A 12,210-nucleotide genomic window follows, 5' to 3' on the forward strand; every position below is an offset into this window, starting at 1 on the left:
TCTGCTTGCTCAGCCAAGGCTGCCTTTCACAAGCTCCTCAAACATGACCTGTGTGCAGCAACCCAGTGCATAATTAACTCAAACAGCCAAGCAGTATCTCCTCTGTGGCCGTGTGCATAATCACATCTCCTGGACACACAGCCTATTGGCAGGACCACATAATCTACTTCCTTTTATTATGAAATGAACGGCAATTTCTTGAATGAAATACTGCCCCCTCTATATTTCAGACATGTCTCAGATTACACTGACAGATAGTTATTTCCCAGCCTGTCAGAATTGAATTTATATGAAAAGTTATTCAACTACTGCAAATATACAGTCACAGGTGCTGGAACTAGGGGTGCTGTTGCACCTCCAGGCTTGAAGTGGTTTTCATTTTATACAGGGTTTACAGTTTGGTTCAATGGCTCTTAGTACTCACATTGTACGAATTGTTCCAGCAACCCTGCATAAAGCACTGCTGTCAGCTGCATTAACTGAAAACTAAAAAGACAAGGTTGGTGAGGTAATCTCTTTTATTGACCCAAATTATTTTGGTGAGAGAGACAAGCTTTTGAGCTTACAGAGAGCTCGTCTTCGGGTCTGGGAAATGTACTCAGCATGTCACAGCTAAATACAACCTGGAACAAGTAATTTAGAAATATGTGTTAATTCTGTGCAAAGGACCATTCAAGGTAAAGTGGACAGTTAACACCTCTCCAGTCACAGGGGTGAAAGGCAGAAAAAAAACCTGTGTGTGTGTGTTATTTAATGGGTTATAGTGTGTTGTAATAAGCCATAAATGCAGTCTTTCTAGTCAGCCCATGATTTTTAGTGTCTTGCAAAGTTATGAATTTAAGCTCCCAGGCATAGGCACCAGGGCTGGAGCACCCACGGAAAAAAATTAGTGGGTGCTTAGCGCCCACTGGCAGCCAACTTTCCCTCTCCTCCCCCCCACCCCATGCCTCTCGTCCACTGGAAGCCCTGCCAATCAACTCCTCCCCCTCCATCCCAGCGCCTCCAGCTAGCCGCAATCAGCTGTTCTATGGTGTACAAGAGGTCCTGGGGGGGAGGAGCGGGAATGAGGCCTGCTTGGGGGAGGGGGCGGAACTGGGTGGGAAGAGGAGAGGTGGGGTTGGAGTGGGGGCTTGGAAGAAGGGGTGAGGTGGAGGTGGGGCCTGGATAGAGGGGGGGGGTGTGAGAAGAGGCAGGGCGAGGTGGGAATGGGGCCTGGGGCGGAGTGGGATATTACAGTGCAAATATTTGTAATACAAATAATAATATAAAGTGAGAACAGTACACTTTGTATTCGGTGTTGTAATAGAAATCAATATATTTGAAAATGTAGGAAAAAAACAAAAAATATTTAATATATTTCAATTGGTATTCTATTTTTTAGCAGTGCAATTAATTGCAGTTGAATTTTTTAATCACAATTAATTGAGTTAATTGCAGGAGTTAACTACAGTTAATTGACAGCCCTAATTATTTGTAATACTTATTATAAATAAAAGTAACCTAATAGAATGCATAATATTTACAATTAATAGTTTAATATATTATGTATTCTATTAGGTTACTTTTATATGTAATATTTTTGTACTTTTTATTATTACTTATATGTAATATACATTTATACTTGTATATGTAACAAATCTTTTAAATATACAAGTCAAAGTGACGTGTTTTACCTTGGTGCAACAAAAAATGATTTAATGATCCTGAATTGAAATTTTTCAGAGATTTTGTTTTGCATGAAATTTCAGCTTTTTGTTTGGATTCAAAAATTTTCAAAATTTGAAATGTTGGTATTTCCTGCAGGACAGAAATTCTGGTTTCTGACAAGTTCCAGTTAAGATAAATTTGGACTCTCAGACTATGGCCAGGTCTACACTACAGACTTGTATCAGTATAACTACATCACTAAGGGGTGTGAAAAATCCATCTCCCTGAGCAACGTAGTTAGAATAACCTAGCCCCCTCCCCAAGTAGACAGCACTATGTCAGCAGGAGAGTGTCTCCTTTTGACAAAACTATTGCCTCTAGCGGAGGTGGATTAACCACGCTGATGGGAGAAGCTCCCCAACCAGCGTAGGAACACCTTCACTTAAGCTACAGCAGTGCAGCTGCACTGATATAGCATTTTAGGTGTAGATCTGCCCTAAGTTTGGTAAAGTGTCTTCATCTTCCCTGACTGAGGGAGGGGATATTGAATATTAATTTGGATATGGACTGAAGTAACCATATTTATTATAGGGTTTTGTGCTTGCACAAAAAAGGTTGTTTTAATATTTGCAAGATATGGATCTGCATTTTAAAAGAGCTTTTTGGATGCAAATAGTTCTCTTGATGGGAGAGGCACGTTCAGGTGATCAGTGATAGTAGATAGAAGTTAAGGATCTCATTTAGGCTTCACTGAGCTAGTCTTTGGTGCAAAGATGTAAAGGGATGCATTGCTCCAGGGCTGTTTTTGCACATTATGGGTTTGATTAGAAATAATAAGGGTGCATTTTGGTTTGATGGTATGTAATTTGATACTTTCTGCAGAAATGCAGGATTTCAATAGCAGAGTATTATGAGGATAAGGAACACATGCCAGAAAATTAAAAGAACACCCCAGAGTTTGCTTTATTAAGGCATCAGGAATTGCTAAACATTATTATTTATTTAGACTGTGGTAGCATCCATAATGTGCTAAGTGCTTTCTAAACCCAAACGAAGACACTCATTGCTTGCAGATTATGTTCCCAAGATGAAGTTGCCTGCATTTTTAAAAAGATGGTTGCTGCCCATTTCTAATCTCTCTAGGTTCTTCTCAAAAGGAAAGCATCTTAAAATTTCCAAAACAATTGCACTGCAACATGAGAAGCCTGGGTTCAAGGACAAACCTAGGGGGTTAGATTTCCTTAAGCTGACAGACAAAAGGAACAGGCTCAGATGCATGCATGGCAAGTGGAACAGAAGAGGGAAGTTGAGAAATTTTACTACTCAAAGTACTCCTAATCTACCATTTCACAAAGTCAGAATGGCCTTGATTGCCAAGTGAGCCATTTGCCCATTCTTCTGATTTAGATACATCATTGAGAACAAATGCAGTATTGCCATCCCTCGGTGTTCAAAAATCACAAGGCAGCCCCCCAAAATCATGACGGGTTAAAATGCAAAAGATCTGAATATACATTATAAAGTTCTTTTAATTTTCCTTTGCATTTTTGAGCCCTGAGGTCCACTCAGCTGGTGTTTTCAAGATTTTCTTTGCAGCTATAAGAGCTTTAAAATCATATTGAGATGAGATCTCACATATTCACGTGACTCCAGGAGAGGGAGCTTTAAGAAAAAAAAGCCACAAAATATCATGAAACACAGTAAAATCATGAGACTTGACAACTTTGCAGCTGGTTTTCCAAATGTTGCTTGGACTGGGAGAAAACAAAACAAAAATTTACTCTGCAGAAAAACAGCCACTGAATTTAAGGGAAATATCCCACTCACACAATTCTTATGATTTCTGTAAATCAAAGGCCTGGGGTCATTACATTTACACATTTTTTACTCAAATAATTCTATGGTATTAACACATCTTTGCATATCATGGCATTTTTCTTTCATATTAATCCATACAAGGCTAGACACTTTTTCCACTGAAGACAGTCAGTTCTGCTACTGACTTCAGTGGAAGCTGAATCAGGTTCAGGCCATTTAACTACATTTGTACTTTTCCAAACCAACTGATATGGCTTTTTTTTTTAATTAAAAAGTATATCTATTTATCATGAACAGGGCACCAACTAGGTATTTTACACTTAACTGACTTTCTTCACTCTTAAAGTGAGGGATTGGATTCACACCCAAATTTCAGAACCTCAGTTTTGACCTATGAGATCAAAAGAGCCTAACCCCACTTTTTTTGACTTCATTACAGCACTGCAGGAAAAGCATGACAGCAGTTCTTAGATATATCAGTGTCGTCATAAATTGAAAGGTAAACATATTCCTCTAATAGATTAATAGATGAAATAATCACAAGCAATATAATGTCTTATATGTAAAAGCCTGGGATCATCATAACACAAGTTATACAAACCACTTGATTTCAGAAAATCTAGACACTTGGAGCCAAATTCATACCTGCTTAAGCAACAGCATCAACAGAAGTTGGTGACTTTGTCCCAGTTCAAACCAGGTCTGAATTTTGGCTTCAGTTCTTTGTAAAACATGAGAGTTGGAGTCTCTTCCTGTCCCCAAACTAAAAACTAAGGACTCTGTCTTATAAACTTTTAACAACAAAAGTAAGACCAGCAACCTTATCTCCCAAACTAAGAGTATGTCCAGTTCTGATCTGACACAAGTTTTACAACAGAATAAGGTCACTGAGTTCAGCAGAACTGCAAGGAAGATCAGTATCTGTACTTCTATACACCCCGTGCTCCACAATACATTAAAAAAGAATGTTTTGGATCCAGCATGCTCCAAGCTCAGTGTATCTGCCATGGAAAAATTACTGTTAATTAAAACTTCACTGATTTTTAATCCTGTAGCTACTGGGCCTAACATTTATGGCTGTATATTATCTGGACTTGGTACTTTGACACTCCTAAAGCAGACAATCTACTGATAGTTGTTTCTGTTATTTACACACTAACACTGCAGGAACTCTGTGGATTTGGACCTGGAACCCACAAGATTTATAACATTATTATAGGGAAAAGATACCATTTTTTGGTCAAAGTGTAAGTACAAAAAGAACAATTGCCTTCTGTATAAGTTCTATATTTCTCATGCAATCAAAAAATATAAACAGGCAATATGTTCAACAACCAACTCTGATGTGCCACATTTATAAACAACAACATAATATAAGAAATGGAAAAAGGGGAAGTTGACAGAATATAAACCAGAAGTTAGGAATTATAGAAAACTGATAAAGGAAGCCAAGGGACACAAGGCAAAAGTCTGTGGCTGAAGAGGTAAAGACAAGGAGTTTTTAAATATATTAAGAACAGAAAGAATCCTGGCAATGATATTGATGAATTACTAGATGGAAATGGTAGAATTATCAATAATACTTCAAAAAAATAAGAAGTGTTCAATAAATACTTCTGCTCTGTATTTGGAGAAAAAACAACTGATACAGTTTCATCATATGGTGATAATACTCTTTCCATTCCACCAGTATCTCTAGAGGATGCTAAGAAGAAGCTACTAAAGTTAGACATTTTAAAATCAGCAGGTCCAGACAACGTGCATCCAAGAGCTGAGTAGCTAGCTGGACCATTAACACTGATTTTTCAATAAGTCTTGGAGCACTGGGGAAATTCCAGGAAACTGGAAGAAAGCTACTATTGTGACAATTTTTTTAAAGAGAGTAAATGGGATGACCTGGGTAATAATAGGCCTGTCAGCCTGACATTGATCCCAGGCAAGATAATGGAGTGGCTGACATAAGCTTCTTTTAATAAAGAATTAAAGGAGGAAAATACAATTAATTCCAGCTGACATGGGTTTATGAAAAATAGATCTTGTTAAAGAAACCTGAAATCTTTTTTTGATGAAATTACAAGTTTGGTTGATAAAGAACATAATAGACTTCTGCAAGGCGTTTGACTTCATACTGCATGACATTTTGATTAAAAACTAGAAGAATATACTGTTAACATGGCACATATTAAATGGATTAAAAACAGGATCACTGAAAGGTCTCAAAATGTAATTGTAAATAGGAATCAACATCAAGCAGGTGTGATTCCAGTGGGGTTTCTCCGTGATCTGTTCTTGGCCAGATGCTATTTAACTCTTTTATTCCAAGTCATTGATAAAACATTGTGTCATCACTAATAAAGTTTGCAGATGACACTGAAATTGAGGGAGAAGGGACTAATGAAGAGGGCAGATCACCGATTCAAAATAATCTGGTTTACTTGGTAAATTGGGTAAAAGCAAACAATATACGTTTTAATATGGCTAAATGTGTACATGTAGGAACAAAGAGCATAGGCCATACTGACAGGATAGGGGACTCTATCCTCTGCTACCCCCAAATCTTTTTCACAGTCACTGCTTCCCAGAATAATCAGTTCAACATGAACTCCCAGTGTGACACTGTGGCCAAAAGGGGTAATGCGAGCCTTGGATGCATAAGCAGAGGAATCTCAGGTAGGAGTAGAAAGGTTATTTTACCTCTGTATTTGGCACTGTTACAACTATTGAATATTGGAATATTGAATTCAGTTCTGGTACCCACAATTCAAGAAAGATGTTAATAAATTGAAGAGGGCTCAAAAAGAGCCATGAGAACAATTAGAGAATTAGACAACATGCCCTATACTCTTAAGGAGATCAATCTGTGTATCTTAAAGAAAAGGTTAAGGGGTGACTTGGTTACAGTCTGTAAGTCTGTACATAAGGAACCAATATTTAATAATAGTCTCTTCTATCTAGCAGAGAAAGGTATAACATGATCCAATGGCTGGAAGTTGAAGCTAGACAAATTCAGATTGGAAATAGGCATATGTTTTTAAGGGTGAGAGTAATTAACCACTGGAACAATTAACCAAGGATCAGGTGGATTTTTAAATCAAGACTGGATGTTTTCTAAAAGCTGTGCTCTAGGAATTATTCTGGGGAAGTTCTTTGGCCTGTGTTATACAGGAGGTCAGACTACATGATCACAATGGTCAGTTCTGGTCTTGGAATCTATGAAGCCATAGCAGGCACCTGGCAGAACCCACTCTAGATAGGATCACTACATGACTTGCACTATCGTCTCCCCATTTTCAGTCTGCTTAACTTTCTGAAAGTTTCACCTCTGTGCTAAAGTTTTTCATGTTTGGCCTTTGATCAAAGCTGACTTTTTCTAGAAAGTCTGAGCAAAAGCAGTATATAAGGTGAACAGAATGGAATAGCTCACTAATGTTTTCCCAATTTTAAGTAAATTTTTATTTAAATATAATTTGAAATTAATAAATTTTACAATTTGAACCGCTCCTGGATGACTCGTCTTAACAGACATGTAAGCCCTTTCATTGTTCTGAAATACATAGCTAAAATAGGCTCACATTTAAAAACTCAGTCTAGTACATAGGTGGTAACTTCTGCTACCTACACTGCTGTCATTTAGCAATTTCAACCTTTTTTTCTAAATTGTTCTGTGAATTTCAGAGGGATTTTTAGTATAACTGTGAGGCTGGTGGACCAGGTTCCAGCTCTGGCCAAGGCTTTAGATCTCAGACAGTACCTGACAAATTTATTGCTGGAAACCAGTTTGAGTCACTTTGCGTTTTAGTAAGGTTAAGATAGGCATTGGACGATGTGTTTACTGTTCAGACGTTATGGAATGCCTGTAAGTTACCGCATGCATCTCACTTATAATGTCTTTATCACATGCTTCAAGGTAATATTTAAGTTTTTGCTTTGTAACTATAAAAAGTGTTTGCTCTGAAACTGTGAGCCCAGTCAGGAGGGATCATCTCCTGCCCATCCCTATCAAGACTAAATGGACCATCGTGGGACATCACAATACAAAGATTTTGTTAATTGCCCCTTACTCCCATGAAGAGGATATGTGCAAAAAGGCTCATCCCATCAGCTTGAATTCTGGAAGAACAAAATAAAAAGTAGCTGTCAAAAATTTTTTTATCTCTTTTGCTGTTTGGACTCTCACAGCTATGAAACAGAAGCAGAGATCCCCAGGGTCCACCTGGGATAGCCCTAAATGACATTCAGAGCTGGCAGAATACTACATCTCTGTCACCTTTTGGGACCACAGAATGTAACTCATTTGTATATATATTCTTGTCTGCTTTAAACTTACAATAACTCTCCCATTTCTTTTCTTGGTTAATAAATCCTTAGTTAGTTTACTGTAGGATTGGATACAAGTGTTGTATTTGGTGTGAGATATAATGTATAAGTTGACCTGAGGCAAGTGACTGGTCTCTTGGGACTGGGAACAACCAAATGTTTGGTGTATAACCACCACTGGATCCAGCTTGCCTGGGTGGCAAGGAAGATAGATCGGAATGTCCAAGTGGACTGTTTTAGTGTGTTAGGAGTTCACATTTGTTACTGGGTTGGTGACACTTAGAGAACACAGTCAGTTCAGGATCTCTGCCCTGCTTCTTGACAGTCTGCCCTGAGTCGAGAGCCACTCCAGAGAGCATGACAACAACTTGTGTGTTGTCTTGTTTTGAATAGGTAAATGAAATATAGGGTGTGACACTGCACCCCATATTCTTCATCGTGATATTATTATATGATTATGATAATTATGATGCATTTTGTACAAGATGGGTCATGTAAGGTGTCATTGGAAAAGTTATGATTTTCTGAATATTATCCTATTTGTATGCATGCATCATTTTTGTATCTGAAGTTATGGATATTGATTATGTATCTGTATTTCACATGTGGTCACACCTGGGTGACACTAACTAGGCAAGATGCTGCCAGTCTAAACAGCTGGTTGTGAAGGTCCATTCAGGGCCATTAGGGTAAACAACAGGACTTAGGAGAAGCCTATCTCCCCTTGATGAGCCTTCCTGAGAGTGCTCCAGACAGCCTGTAAGTAATGACCGCTATGACACTGCAAGGGCATGTGACCAGCCCACATGACTCTGAACTCCATTTTGGGACCAGTGTTTTTCCACAAGCTGGTCTAGGAACTGAGCTAGGAAAAAAGTGTTCCCGTCCTGTGCTAAAGCTATATAAGGCCAGGCGTGACATCATCGGTTCTTCACTCTCTCACAACTCAACACCTGAGAGAAGCTCTGAAAGAAAAGACTTGGGAATGGGGAGGGGATCCCAAGCTGCAAAGCAAATGCAGCTTGTGCCTTAAGAAGCTGCAAGCCTGCTTGTATTGTCAGACAGGGTGAGAATTTGCTAATTCATATCCTATCTTTCTAGTATTTTAGGCTTAGATTGCAGTTTTGTTCATTTACTAAGTAATCTGCTTTGATCTGTTTGCTATCACTTAAAATCTCTCTTTTGTAGTTAATAAACTTGTTTATATTTTAACCTAAACCAGTGTACCTTTAAGTAAAGTGTCTGGGGAAAAATCTCAGCTTAGTTACCCCAAGTGTGCATATTCTTCTCCACACTGAGGGAGAGGAGGACATACTAATAACTTTACAGATCCCTGTGCAGTGCAAGATGATATAATTTTGGGTTTATACTCCAAGGAGGATGCATGCCTGGAGAGCTGGGAAACTGGCTGGTGTCTGCTGTTGGCACTCAGGTAGCCCAGTTTGAGTGTGTGGCGCCACCAACTGTCATGCTGGGTGATAACAGGACCTGGGTGAGGCTGGCTGCATCTCCAACCAAGGAAAGCAGTGTGAACAGGGCCAGTCCAACTGAGTGGGTAGAGGGCACAGCGGTTTCTCATGGCTTCAATACAGCATCCTAGGGGTGATAATCCATGACACAGGGTTATTTTTTTATTTTACTTAAATGGGATGTCTGGTTCAACAGATTATTAAATTAAAGGGGTGAGTGGTAGTGGCTGAACCAATAGCTGGCAAGTCAATAATGGCTCTTGTGAAGCCCAGCCTAATTTTAATGAAATGTACCCTGTGCAGATTGCCAGCGTAAAGCCTATGCCTGATGTGGGGCAGAAGTCTTGTGCTGGGCCTCTGCATAGGGGTAATTTCACCCTTAAAGCGCACCTGATGGGAGCCACTCACATTCACTTGTTGCAGTATGAGCCAGACATGCACAAATAGCACAGCCTACCTTCACTCCAAAAGTTGGTAAGGAATTTGCTATATATTTTTAGTGTTAGTGTTAGACTCAAGACCCCAGCTTCTTAGTTCTATAACCAATGCCTAATCCCAGTCAAATTGCGGAATCTCTACATAAATCCCAATTTAATAAAATCTATTGCAGTTATATACAGCACAGATATCTTTGTTTCAAAAGACAGCCATAACACCACCTTGCATTTGCATTGTGAACGCTGTTTCTAAAATATAACAAGCCAATATGTTGAACAATCCAGCAGAACTAGATGCATGTAAAAGCAAGATCAAGGCAAATTTATTTTAACTCTTGCTTCTTGCTATCTTATGCTGCCAACTACTGGAAATAAACTCTATGCATGTAACAAGAGAACTTAATTGCAGCAATATGATTTTTTCAAATTCTGTTCTATATAGATTCTTAACATGTTCATTGCCATTGTATCTCAGCACTTCCAGCAGTGCATTAAGTGATGTGACTCACATCTGTCACTAGCATGGGCCAAATCATCCTCTCTATCTCCACAGATGGAAAAGAAGAAAAACTCACAAAAACTCATTTTATCTATGCATCTGTTTTAGGATTTTATTACCACAGTATTGGAGCACCTACCACATAAAGTCAATAGCAGTTGCAATGTCATAGTGGCCTATGGCCATACCGGATCAAACGCCTCCCGTCCCGTCTGATCTCAGAAGATAAACCATCCTGGGTCTGGCTAGTACTTGGATGGGTGACCGCCTGGGAATCCCAGATGCTGTAGGCACTGAGTTAGTTGGGGTTGGTCCTGCTTTGAGCAGGGGGTTGGACTAGATGACCTCCTGACTTCTCTTCCAACCCTAATGTTCTAGGATTCCATGAGTGGATTTCATGGAGTCTCTGGCATGTCTTCCTTTTCGGGGTAAAGTTCTGCTTAGGGCAGGGTGTTTGCTTTTGACGTTTAACTCATTTTTTTTTCTCTAGAGGTTTATTGAGGAAAAGTGGTGCTAGTGTTGTGAGTGTCATTCTTATGGTTGGAAAGCCTCCCAGTCTGAATTGTGCAACCCACCCACTGAAGCGGGTCAGGGACAGCCCATGGCAGTGTTGCTCTGAAAGGGACCATAGGCCAGAAGGCAGCACAGAGTTACCAAGCCTCCATGAGGATGGCTCTTGCTTTGGCAAATTTCTCCCCCATGCTCTCTCTTGATCTATGGTTCAAATCCACTGCCAATTCTGCCAAAGTAGCTAATAGAAGCAGGGAGCCCTCTGATGGAACAGTGAAGGATACTGCAGAAGTGCAAATGTATGGAGTTTATAGTCCCTATAAGAATAATCCACGTGAGAACAATTGGACCATGTGACATTTCCTGTTGAAGTTACATACTTGTGACCCAGGAGCCCCGCAGATGTCAAATGGCCAAGGGCACACTGTACCCGTACAGGTTTTACGCACGCCTAGCCACAGTTCACTGTTGTCATAAACTGTATCTAAAAGATGTCACATAAAGTGTCATATGTAAACTGGTAACACACAGGTCATTAATATTATTGTGTGATGTATGCAATGGAGCTAAGACTTATCACACATCTGCCCACCTTTATTCAAATGAAGCTCCTTCTCATCTGACAGCTCAGGCATTGTTTTGTCCAGAACAGTTTACAGACTTGGAACCTAATTCTGTAAACCCTTAATCATTTGATCAATCCCATTGAAGACAATGGGACTTTTTGCATGACTATGGACCACTTTTGTGGACTGGTAAGAGTTTCAGGAGGCTGTTCCCATAAAGGAAGGTGAATCCCCCATTGAAATGCAGTGTTTGGGTACAATACCATAAAGCAGTTTAGGATACAGTTCTACTTAAAATATGTCCTTAAATAAGTCATACATATGCTGAAATGGCTCCTCACTCAACTCCCATATTCCATATAAACAGACCGAATACTACATATTTTGGGGGAAGTGAGTAGTTAAGCATGTTGATGCTTGTACATACAAAGGGGGGTGGTGGTGGAGGGGACGGGCAGGGCCAGCGCTACCATTTAGGCAGCCTAGGCAATCGCCTAGGGCGCCAGAATAATTGGTGGGCGCCGTTTTGCCGGAGGGGGCGTCAGGCGGCTCCGGTGGAGCTGCCGCAGTGGTGCCTGTGGAGGATCCGGTGCTCCGCGGGAGCTGCCGCAGTCATGCCTGCGGACGGTCGGCTGCTTGCGCGGCTCCAGTGGACTGCCCGCAGGCATGACTGCGGCAGCTCCACTGGAGCCACGGAGCACCGGACCCTCCGCAGGCACCACTGCAGCAGCTCCAGTGGAGCCGTGGGACCAGCGCGCAGGGTGGCGAAATTGCCGTCCGCCTAGGGCGCTCAAACCCCTAGCGCCGGTCCTGGGGATGGGGAGAGCGTGGGGGCCCCGGGCTGAGGAAGGGAGGAGTCACATGGGAAGGCCCCCCCGTTTCTGTCCCTCCCATGAGTGCAGAACCCGCAAGAAATTATTTCTACTTGCACTACTGCTTACACCATT

General features: G+C 40.6%; 1 protein-coding gene and 1 pseudogene across 1 annotated transcript in view; one reads left to right on the plus strand and one right to left on the minus strand.

Annotated features, from left to right (window-relative positions):
- The window catches only part of ATP7B (ATPase copper transporting beta), an 84,774-nt gene that overhangs the window by 49,022 nt on the left and 23,542 nt on the right, over window positions 1–12,210 (minus strand). The window lies entirely within an intron of this gene.
- Window positions 10,362–10,480, plus strand: LOC127043358 (uncharacterized; annotated as a pseudogene).

The sequence above is a fragment of the Gopherus flavomarginatus genome, chromosome 1 (genome assembly GCF_025201925.1).
Source record: "Gopherus flavomarginatus isolate rGopFla2 chromosome 1, rGopFla2.mat.asm, whole genome shotgun sequence".
NCBI classification, from domain to species: Eukaryota; Metazoa; Chordata; order Testudines; family Testudinidae; genus Gopherus; species Gopherus flavomarginatus.